This window comes from Centruroides vittatus, unplaced genomic scaffold (assembly GCF_030686945.1).
Source record: "Centruroides vittatus isolate TY-2023 unplaced genomic scaffold, ASM3068694v2 contig_970, whole genome shotgun sequence".
Taxonomy (NCBI): domain Eukaryota; kingdom Metazoa; phylum Arthropoda; class Arachnida; order Scorpiones; family Buthidae; genus Centruroides; species Centruroides vittatus.
The window spans coordinates 2,315,188-2,327,815 of NW_027122643.1; the positions used below are offsets into that span (position 1 = coordinate 2,315,188).

At 24.1% G+C, this 12,628-nt stretch overlaps 1 pseudogene; it reads left to right on the plus strand.

Annotated features, from left to right (window-relative positions):
* The window catches only part of LOC136985431 (cell adhesion molecule Dscam1-like), a 205,500-nt pseudogene that overhangs the window by 52,664 nt on the left and 140,208 nt on the right, over window positions 1-12,628 (plus strand).

Here is a 12,628-nt window from a genome sequence, read left to right on the forward strand (position 1 = left end):
TATCAATCCTTTCATTATAACAGAGAATATAATTAAGCATTCGTTTCATTAATTAAATTAAAAGATGTTTATTTTGATAATTTTCATAATTATCTTCTACTTTGTTAGTCTGATTGACGTAAATTGAATATTTCTAAATTTGAATAGAGAAATACATCACGAATACAATAACTGGTCATTAGAGTAAACGATTGTTTCTGCCAAAGCTTCCAACAAAATCACCGATGGATACGTCTATCATGAAGATTACTGTCAGATTACTTTCAGATTTAACGCCAAACTTTTCTAGATTGTTTGTAAAGGAAATTATTCATCTCGCACAACTACGTGTTATATTAATTTAAGCGATACGATGTCAATTCTTTAAGAATCGTGTCACATTTTAAGTTAAATATGCAACTTCATTAAGTAGAAATGCTAGCCTGTTAAGTTATTACCATTAAAATAATTACGTTATCTAAGAAGAGATGGAGAAATAGTAGGATTATTCTACGAGAAACTAATTGTTAGATTTAATACTCTAATATAACTAATCTTTATGATTACCTTTTCCATTCAAACTATCCTCTGTTATAGCCTATATGAATAAATGGAATATAAATGTAGAATTATTTTAAAATGTATGAAATTTTTAGATACGGATATTTTTAAATTAAATGTTTCTCTCTCATTGTACTGTTAAATAAAGAACCATTTTTGATAATTTTAGTTCAAAATTATTTAAATTTTGTTTGACATATTTTTTTAAAAGTTGTCATATATAATCTCGGAAGTTATAAATAGCAAACAATGATAAGCTTCAGGCTATGCTTTTCATTATGTTTGGATCTGTAATTCCTAAATTTGACTACTGATGGGTAAACTATGTTGTAATAACCTATTGAATCTGGTGAGAGCTACTTTGCCAATCACTTGATCGTATTTTACAGCATTCAGCATACATATTGAACACTATGTCCAAAAGCAATATCCTCAGGGGATAGAGTGAATATGCTGTTTGGAATATATCTGTGATAGTGTACTTGATTTCCTCTTGGCTGTCTTCTCCAGGGATTTTCTAGCGACACCACTTTCACATCATGACGAAGGGTTCTCCAATGTACAGTCAATAAAATAATTGAATCTATCTTTAAATGGAGTAAGTTTTTCTCAGCAATTGAATGAACGCTATAAATTTTCAAGAGAAGGGGAAAAACTGTTGATAATGAGAATATCTGAAAGATCTTCTATCAGCTTAAATAATAGCATTCTTTAAAGACAGAATGAAAAATTCCATATAAATTGATTTGCTTATTAAAGAAATCATTCAATTGCTGTCTAATTGCAATTTATGAATCATCAAAGTTAATTTTTTGGAAAGATATAATCGAAATAATCTATTAACTTTCCAAACAAGTTTAAATTCAATTTTCAATTTTTTAAAAATTTAACTCTAGTAATCTACTTTTTGTCTTCAAGATTAAACCGATTAATAAATAGCCTATAATACAGGTCTATACTTAAGTTTGACCTTATCAATTTAAATTCCACGAAATATTGAAAATGAAAAGCTAATAGCTAATATTTTATCTCGTAAATCAAAATTCTTTCTATTGAAATTCCTAGATCTCACAATCTATTTCTCTTCAATGGATGATTTAAGTGCTATCTAAATCCTTACTGATAGAAGAAGAGTTAGGTCAATGTGATAGCTCAACGCTCTGATTCCCGAAAGTAGTTATATCCATAGAGAAAAAGTAATCTTAGATATATTTCAAGGACGAAAGTTATCTGGCATTTTTGAATTGCAAGTACGGTACATTAAAGAATCTATCTTTGGCTAATTTCCAGTTAAGATCTATCTATTACAATTAATCACAACTTCCGAATTTTTCGTAATTTTTGAAAAAAAACGGAAGTTTATAATAAATTGTAGGAACAGATTTTTCCGTGTTTTTGGGAAAAGTTTAATTCCACGGTTACTTTCCCCAGCAAAAATCATATTTCATGGCAATATTTTATATCGGATTAAAAGTCAATTTGTCATTACTATTGATATAAATGAGTAAGTACGCAAGAAAACTTATCAATATACAGTATTACTGTTTCAGAAAAAAGTTATAGAATCATACGTTATAATATTTTATGCATATTTTTTTTCCAAAATATTCCATACGAAGACAACTCTAATAATTTTTTCTTCCGAACCTTCTATGCATCAATCAAATAAAATAATTTTTATTTATAAAAGTAACACTTTAATTGCCAAATTTTATTCTTTAAATTTACAGAACATTTTGAGATTTCTGATTGTGTCTTAATGATCTTAAAATATCTCGTTAAATAACAATTTTACTGTGATGAGTTATCGAATAACAAAAAAGAAGAAGAAGAAGAAAAAAAAAACATCCATTAAATTAAAAATCTTGAATTTGTATATATTTTAAACCTTTAATAGCTTTTACGTAAGGGTTGAATTTTGCATAATCTAGCAACGTAATCTCACGTGTTATGCATTCTGCCTGTATCGACCGGTAGGCTATACGCACTGTCGCGTAGAGCATCGATATTGATCGTTAACATCAGGGTAACACTAACAACCGAGATGTTTGAAGCATTATTACGCTTTAGATGGTACATTTGGAAAAAATTGTGAAGCAATTCGGTATTCTCTATACTACATTCCAGAAAATCCTTAAAAAATGATCTGCTCTGAAAGAAGTTATTGTGATCATTGACAAACTGTAAGGAAAAGAAAATGCGAATCCCCGTTGTTGGATGTAGATGTCATATTATTTACATGGCTTGAAGGAACAGGAGAGACTTTTACTGAAGCAAATATTAAAAAGAAAAAAATTTCTTAGCAAAAAAGAAGTTGAGATAGACAGATGTACCACGATAAATCTAAGATGGATTAGCCAATGGCAAAAGGCACTATTAAGAAGATGAAGATGGTAGAAGAAGAGAGAAATATATTCGCTAGCACATATAGTGCATCTTAACATTCTAATTCGTCTTTGACGCAAGAAAAGCGCTAGAAAATAACGGCAAATAATAAATTTTACTATGTAAAAATAACAATACTAAATTAATCATGAATTACCGGTACACAATTTTCTGTCATATTAGCAATTCATTAGAAACCAAATAGCGGAAGAACTCTATTGTATTAGTTAATAAATTGTTTAATAGTTATTATGCATTACGCTAGAAGATATTTTATTATTTTATTCAATTAAAATTAGTGTTGTCTTTCATTCAGGTGGCTATAATGATTTTAAAGAAGACGTTTTACGCAAAAACAACCGTAACTAAACTGTAAATTTTTGACACGCAACATCACGCACATTGGATTAGATGACTTGTCTTAATTTTTCTCAGTTACAGTTGGCTTCGCAATAGAATTATTAAATTAAACAATACGGATGAGAGTCGGGAACGAAGTCTTGATCTAAACTGTTAATCAGGATGGTCAAAATCGAATTTGAATCCGGGTTATTCTTGCGATAGAACAACATTTTATCGTGTGAATAATAAATTAACTACTACGGTTAAATCGATATATAAGATATTTAATTGAAACTTTATTGGAAATTTGTTTGCATATTAGATATTGTATCAATAAATTCGTATATACAACATATTAAATATTAATTCTATATTACTATAAGTTATATAATATGATGAATATAATAATATAATATTAATATAATATAAAAAAGAAATATGACATTTCTAGTATTTATAGTAATAAACCATACAGGTTCTCGAAATAATATTTAACATTATTAACTCTAAATAAAAACATATTATATATATATATATATATATATAAATATATAATATATATATATATATATATATATATATATATATATATATATATACACACACACAAATATTACATAAACGAAATTCTATTCTCGTATGGCATAAAAATACCTTTTCATATATTTTTGGTTCTTTCCGCATGAAGGCATTAAAAGAGCCTTTTAAATCATACCTATTACGAGTTAGGCCACAACGGGAATGGCCAGGTAGTGAGGGGAGAGATTTTACACATCCGGAACAGACCGCCCACGAAAAATTCCTGAGGCTCACCCGGATTCGATCCCTAGTTCCCCAAAGCGGTAGACTGACATCTTTACTACCATAGGCCATCCAGCTGTCGAATGATAAGAATTTTTGTTTTTCATATCAGCAAAAAATTATAAAATTTACGCTGAAATAAAAAATAAAAAACCAAATGTTTGTTCGTAATTTTTTTTTCTATTTTTTGTTTTAAAAATCAACGAAAGATAATTTACAGTATATAAAATAATCATTGTATTTAGTTGTCAATTTTATTTAATATATTTTTAAAAAAATCTTATAATTAAAAAATAATAGCGCCATTATTTAATTTCTGGCTCGTATATTAGAATTATACCGGATATTTCAATCAAACGGCGGCCGTTGACATGTTTAGATCAAGATGAGTGTCAGTTACATTATAACCACGTGGTTAGTTCACTGCCCGCCATCGGACTCTGCAACATGTGCCAGGACCAATTAGCTAATTGGATAAAACAGATCTTTGGTAACAAACCTGTTTTTCAGTTTTACTTAACTATTGATTCGATGCACGGTATTTCTGTATTGCTGGTTTTGAATTATTATGATTTGGTTGGAGAAATTCTTAAAACATCATGTTTATCGTTTTAACGTAAAACCAATCCGAAAACGTGATCATCTGGCACGTCGTCGATATTAACTTTGATTGCCATTCACCGCAGAACAACGCTATAACGTTGTTATATCTATACCTAGATCACGAAGAGCGCATAGCACATCTGTTGGAAATACTACTTAATGGCTGTATTTAGAATAACTGTTAGCATATTCTTTTCTAGCATATAAAGAATGACATTTTCTCAATTTTTCCTATTCACAGTTTGACTTTTAAGCTTTCAAAATAAGTTGTACAAACAGAAAAAAAAACATTTAAACTTAACAAATAAACATGAAACAGTTCAGTGAATTTTTATAGGTTTTATTTTTTGTTTCTTATACTAAAATTTTGTATTTTTATAAATTAAATAGCATTAAGTTTAGCTTTTAAAAATTTATTGATTGAGTAACATTACAATTTTGTATTTTTGCTGTAGGCATATTTGTTTGTTGCTAATTTGTAAAAATAAAAATCAATGTTTCCCATTATTTACTATCTTTAATTACAAGTATTCATTTATGACATTTTTCTGATTCAAATCAAATATAATAAAATAAAAAAAAAAGCAAAATGAAGCTAACATAATATTTTTAAAGTAAAAACTAAAAGAAAGTCTTCATTAGGAGTTGTTTTCCTTTTGAATCTTTTCCACAATAAAAATAGAAGTTATTGATCTTTAGTTTGTTAAATGTACTCTTACTTCTAACTTAAATTTGATCCTTAAAAGTTGAGTTTAAATTAAAATGGAAAGAAAAACATTTTCCTTTCAATAATTATTAATATGCTTTCATAATTTAATTAATAAATAAATTATATTGCCAATAGGATTAATTATTCTTGTATTTAAACTTTTTGTACGACATATTAACCATATATAAAGTATATTTAAATAAATAAGTTTTACAGTTAATTTTAAATGGATAATATTAAAATATGTTCATTTAAAATAATGGACAGGTTATTGTTTTATATCTTATTTAGTCTTCTTTATCAATTTATATTAGAATCTTGTCATAAATACAAAATGCATATTTTTGTCATAAATTGTCAATAAATGCAAGGTCTGTGAGTTATGCCAATCAATTGTTGCAAAAGTTTGCTTTTTAAATGATCAATTTGAATACTAATGAGTTTATTATTGAAATAGGTGGTAGATATAGTGTCTTCCAAACTGGAGAACTGCATATTCGACATGTTGAACCGACTACTGACGGTCGGAGAAAATATTACTGCCAAACAATGCACAGAATTAGCGGTGAAGTTAAAAGAAGTAGTTCTTTTGGACAACTAGTCGTTACAGGTAATTACAGGTTTGATTAATTAATGCAAATGAAATACGGTGTGTGCTATTATCTCAAATCATAATAAAAATTTTTATAAAAGCTTTACCCATTAAAATATTTCCAAGTAAATTAAAAAATTTTTTGTGTGTAATTCTTTAGAATTTTAATGTGTTTTGCTTGGTTTTCATTATAAAACATTGAATATTTAAGTCCAAATTTGATACTGACATGATTTGTAGTTGATATAAATTTTGGATGATATATTTCTCTTTTGCAGAAGTGCAATTCAAAATTGAAATATTTTAGATCTGTGAAATATTACTATGAAAAGATTTCAGTGTAACATTTTAAAACATTTTCTTGTTCACGTATTAATGATATATGACTATAAATTATTTAAACTATTTTTATTTTTCATATTGAAACTTTTACTCAAATTTTTATCAGATATTTAGTGTTAGAATTTTTGCATCACTAGTAAAATTTATTTGGAAAGATAAAGAATAATTCAAGAGAATTTTCAAATGTAGATGAAGCAAAGAAATAGAAATGTACTTAAAATGGAATTTTGGCAGCACATATCCATCATAACTTTGAATAAAAATTTTGATAAGTCTTGGAATTTTCCAAATACTTTCAGGAAATTGTGTAGATAAATATAAACTATTCTGACAACATACATTAGTTTCAAATATATACAATATGCAGATTGTCAGCAATTTTTTCTTACATTTTTATTAAAATTGTAACTTTTTAAACTATATATTAAATAAAAAATAAATATTTGCATATATGTATTGTGGGTACAGAAATTGTAATTTGAAAATTTGTTATATTATGTAATCATTTGGGATTTTACATATCTGCTTATGGTCCAAAATAGAACTTTGAATATAATAGGAATAGTTTATTATTGATCAAAACTGAAAAATTTAGAGTTAGCCACTTACACCCATGTTATATCAATTACATTATATCAGTTTACAAAAATATATTAAAATAAAATATGTAAATTAACTATAAGAAATTTTTTATCTTTTAATTATATTCATATACATTTGTATATTATTAAATATTGTGCAGTGATTAAATTATTGAAATTAACTAAAAATCTACTGATTAATATATAATTATTTTTATCATGTTTTATTCATTAATAAGTTTAAAAAATGCTCTTTACAGAAAACACCAATTTAAAAATTTATCAAAGTTCTAGATAAACATCTTAGTCACAAAGAATCAATAAATTACTTTACGTGGAAGTAATGTCAAAATAGCTGTCATTTGTAATAAGAAGGGATGCTTAAAAATAAATTAATTAAATGGAATTTTTTTATGAATTTCTTCAAATAATTAGAGATAAATTAAATAGAAAGCATTACATTATAAGAATGGAAATTATTCTTTAACTGAATTTAAATTGTAGTTTAAAAAAGATTTAATATAAACAAACGAAACAAAAAATATTCAGTAATTTTTGTTAATGATAAAACCTAAAGATTGAAACAACATTACAAAATAATATATAATGTTTTTATATTTTTGAATGAGATTTCATTTTAATTTTGAAGAGCAAATTGTTTTTATATTTTATTCTCATTATTAAATTAGACAAATGAACTAGAAATGATTTTTCAATATTTAAATTCAAATAAATTTTAAATATTTAATCGATATTATAATTCAGACTTCTGAGACTCAAAAAAGGTATATTAATAAATTTTAATATAGAAACTTTGCTCTCAAGAAGTTTTTGAATTTTTCTCTCTAAAATATTAATAAATTCATATTTTTTATAGTAATTATTTTTTTCATTTTCCTTTAAGAAAAATTCTAATTTAATTGAACAGTCTTGCTTTTAACAAAATTTAGATTAAGAATCATTATACAGTATACATATAAGAAAAAATTGAAATATAAGTTAAATAAATCTTTCTATAAAATTATAAAAAATGAATTAAAAAAAATTAAAAATAGAGTACAGGTAAGATAATTTATTGCTGTTTTATATGTAAACTCGAAACTATGATAAATTCTCAAGAGTAAAGTTTGTTTATTAAAAGTCATTAATAAAAATTTTTAATTTTTAAAAATCAGAAATTTAAAATTATGTTCTCAAAATTTTACTTAAAAGTATTTAAGATTAAATTTAAGTACTTAAAATTTTTTTGATAAATATTATCATTAATTTTATTGTTCTGTATAAATATGATTACAATAGTTTAGTTTATAAAATTAAAAAGTATTTATTAACATGTTTAAAATCTGAACATCCTTTTGAAAAATAGTTTTAGATTTATGAAATAAATAAATAATTTTTATTTATTCATATGTCAAATTCATTTCTATTAAAATGTAATATTAACAGACTTTAACGAAAAATTGTCCGTGGAAAAAATAATGAAACTGTATAAATATTAAAATTTATACAATAAATATTAAATTAAATTTAATATGTATTAAAATATATTATTAAAGTTTATAATAAACATTAATTGAATATATATTAAATGTTTATAGACTGCAGTATACAAATCCATTGCATATAAAGTTAAATTAATAAATATGAGTATTTATTAAATTTATTACTCAAATATAATACTGTATTTTAATACTTATATTATATTATGTAGCTGTAAGATATTAATATTCAGAAATTGTGATCAATTTTCTATAATTAACCAAGAAAATGTAAACCCAATATTGATCTCAAATTGTAGATCCACATAGCAACTTTCCACCAAGAATAATAAACAGAAAACCTAGTGTGATTATCAGACAAGGAGAAACAGTTGAACTTCCCTGTGCAGCAGAAGGTTATCCCTTACCAACAATTACTTGGTATAAAGAACAAGGTTCACAATCAACTCCAATTCAGACCAATCAAAGATATCTCCAGTTGGGAGGAACTTTGGTTATACAAAAAACAGTCATACAAGACAGTGGAAAATATGCTTGTTTTGTTAACAATACAGTTGGACAAGAAAAAATTGAAACTGATCTATTAGTCACAGGTAATATATTTAAATTTTGAATTTATGAAATTATTGTTAGTTTAATGCATTCTAATATAAATATTTTAAATTATAAAGTTATTCATAAATTAATTAATTAATTTTGCATTACTTATATAGTTAAATAATGATAAATTCTTTTGTTTCTGTAATTTTTAAATGCTTTTATTTAACTTGCTTTGTATTGTGTCTTTAAATCTTGCAACTCAAATTTCATTTACTTATAATTAAAATAAAAGGCTGAAATGTTGAGCACTTCCCTATATCTGATGATAATGCATTTTAGCAATGTTTCAGAGGTGGACTCACTCCTATCATCCTCCTTATTTCAAAACCCAATAAACATAACCAAATGTTGAATTTACTCATGTATGTGTAGATGTGGGTAATGTACTGTACTGATGTATGTAGTATGATGTATATTATGTATCTCAAAAAATATGATCAATAAAAGCATCTTTTTATTTTGAAAAATATATTTTAGTTGTTTAATATTAGATTTTCATGGGATTACTTACAACAAATGATATAGTTGCAGTACTTCTGGAGAAATTGGGAAGTTGTATTTGTTCTTTTGCAATACAGTCTCTAAATTCCTTGCTAAGCTACTCATCAGTACACTTCTGATCATTGGCTTAACTAGAATGTATTCAGATAGTGTTTTGTGTAGTGATTCCTTTATTCATTAAAACATATTTCTGCATTTAAAATGAAATTTGTAAAATAATTTTTAATTTAATGCCATTTTATTTAAAATAAAAAATACAGTTTTCTTTTTACCTTATTTAAAGAATGGGGTAACAATTTTTATTTAAAGATTAAAGATTTTAAAAATTTTTAATAAAAGTAAATGGTTTTTAATAATAATTTAAAATTAAATAATAATAGCAATTTAGTAAAATTTAATTTAACTTTTTTATTTAGTTTAAATTATTTTAAAAAGTATGAAGAAATTTATTTAAAATATAGCATATTAAACAAACTTTGTAAATTATGTTTAATTTACAAAATTTTTTTAATCAGAAATTATTCAAAATTAATGTATAAACAATTTCTTACTATAATGATTTAATAATTTTACTCTTATCTTAAATTTTAAAATTTATATTATTGTATGATTAATTATATTTTCTTCTTTTTTTTTTTTAATTTGTTTAGTATATTATTATATTTATCAAATTATTCATTTTATCCCTTTATATGTCGAAAGTTGCACATTTGTGTTTGACTAGAGATATCAATGATTTATGCATATTTGGGATTTTGGCATCGTGCCTAATGGGTCTTTCACTTCTACAAACTTAGACATTAATTAACTTAGAAAGTGACACACTTGAGACAATCTGAGCAACTTTATGAAACTACTGTTACATAAATTGTTATTTAGATTGTGATGATACTGGTATTATGATTAAACAACCTTTTACTTTGCAGCTCCAATTGCTGTTTCTGTCAATCCAAAACTTGTTACTGCCGTTGAAGGAGATGTTGTTACACTCAACTGTTCGATATCTGGATATCCAGTACAGTCTCTTATGTGGATGAAAAATTTAGAGCCTGTTGTATCAAATAGTAGAATTCAATACTTATCAAAAGATGTACTTCAAATAAATTCTGTTATTAGAGAAGACAAAGGAATGTATCAATGTTTTGCATATAATGATCAAATATCATCTCAAGGAGCAGCAGAATTAACACTTGGAGGTATGAATTATTTTATAATTTACATAATTTTTAATATGATAATATATATATATTTATGTATTGTATGTATGTATGTATGTAAAACCAATGATTACAAAAGTAAAGATATAGTTGATGCTACGTTAATGTTATATAAATGATATATATGTGTGTATTATATGATTACAGTTCTTTCATGTATTATTTTGATTAAAATTTGTTCATTAAATGATCCAACATTTTTAATATTCTGATAAAGTTATCTCAAGCTTATAAAATACATATGAAAATGTTTTTTTAATGCCACCTGTCATATTCTTATATTTATTGTTGCTGCCTGTCACACTTATAAACTTGTTCAGATATTTCAAAGGTTATTTTCAAGCATGTAGTATTTAATGAAAGATTGTTCATCAAAAATTGTATTGATGATAAATATATCAGTAGTAAATTTAAAATTTAAACGTTTATTATTATATTTTCACATAAACATAGGCAAATTCTCTGTGCTTGCTTATTATGCATTGCATGCTCAAGAGAAAGTTTTGACTGTTAATATACTTTTTATATGAGAACAAATATGCATAATAATTTATTCTAACTTAGAATAAATTATTATTGCATATTTGTTTTAATTTGTTCTCAATGAAAAGTATTTGTTTTCATTTGTTCTCAATAGACAGTCAAAACTTTTTCTTGAGCATCCGGCACATGTTAAGCAAGCACAGAGTTCACCCCTGCATAAACATTTTATAAAATTATTTATTTTTGATATTTTTAAGTAAAAATATTAACTTAAAAATTGTTGATACAAACTAAAATTAACAAATTTTATTTATAAATTATGTTGATTTACAGTTTTTTGAAAAACCATTTAATGGACATTGCAAAATTTATAATTGTATTAAATTAATTTAAATTATTATAATTAGAAATGTATGTAAATATTTGTTCTAGGATATATAATATCAAATTCAAATCATATAGTAGTTTATACATCTACAGATAATTATTCAAAGACAAGAATAAGAATCTAATTATTTAATTTCAAAATCTGTATATTTATATATTTATGTAGATATTTGTGATATATTTAATTTAGTAACAATCTTTACATTAAAATTTTAATATTTAAATTCTTTATGTAATAATAAATTATAACTTATGGAATTGATTATACTGTTTTTTATTTACTGTAATGTACTGTACATCAAGGAATTCAACTGTGACTATTGAAAGTTTTAAAATTAAAGAAAATATTTCATGTCTTCTTATTTCAACATTTGTTAATTAAGAAAATATTTTAGATATGTTGTAGGTCTACTTTTCATGAAAGAATAATGTGGAAAGTAAAATAGAGTATTCTGTGTATTTTATATTTTTGGAAGAGATGTATTGAGTAGAAGTTCTTTGCTTGGTTAGCAGAAAAGTAGCTGAGAATGTTATCAGAAAATATATCAAAATGCTTTTTCATCAAAAACAGTTCCATTATAATGATTCAACTTGGGTTTGTGTGTGTATATATATATATATATATATATAATTCATTTATTTGACATCATAATAATGTATTTAAATATTATTATTTATAATCTATTTTCTATTATATATTAATAATATATATCTGACTGATTATTAAATTACAACAAATAATTTTGTATCTTTTAATTTTCATTAATTCTGTTTAAAGAAATTGAAATCTGTAAAGATTGTTTTAATTTATTTAAATTTTTTAAAAGTATAATGAAATATAATAGCAGATATTTAAATTTATTTTTCAAGTTGAATTTTAAGCAGAAATTGACTATAAATTCTTTGAGAAACATTAATATTTTATTTTGAATTAAAAAAAATTCACTATTAAATTATATTCAAGGGTTAAAATAACTCCTTGATATTATAATTAATGGAATATTCTTTTTTATTTTGAAAAAAGAGATAGAATATTATTATTTTTA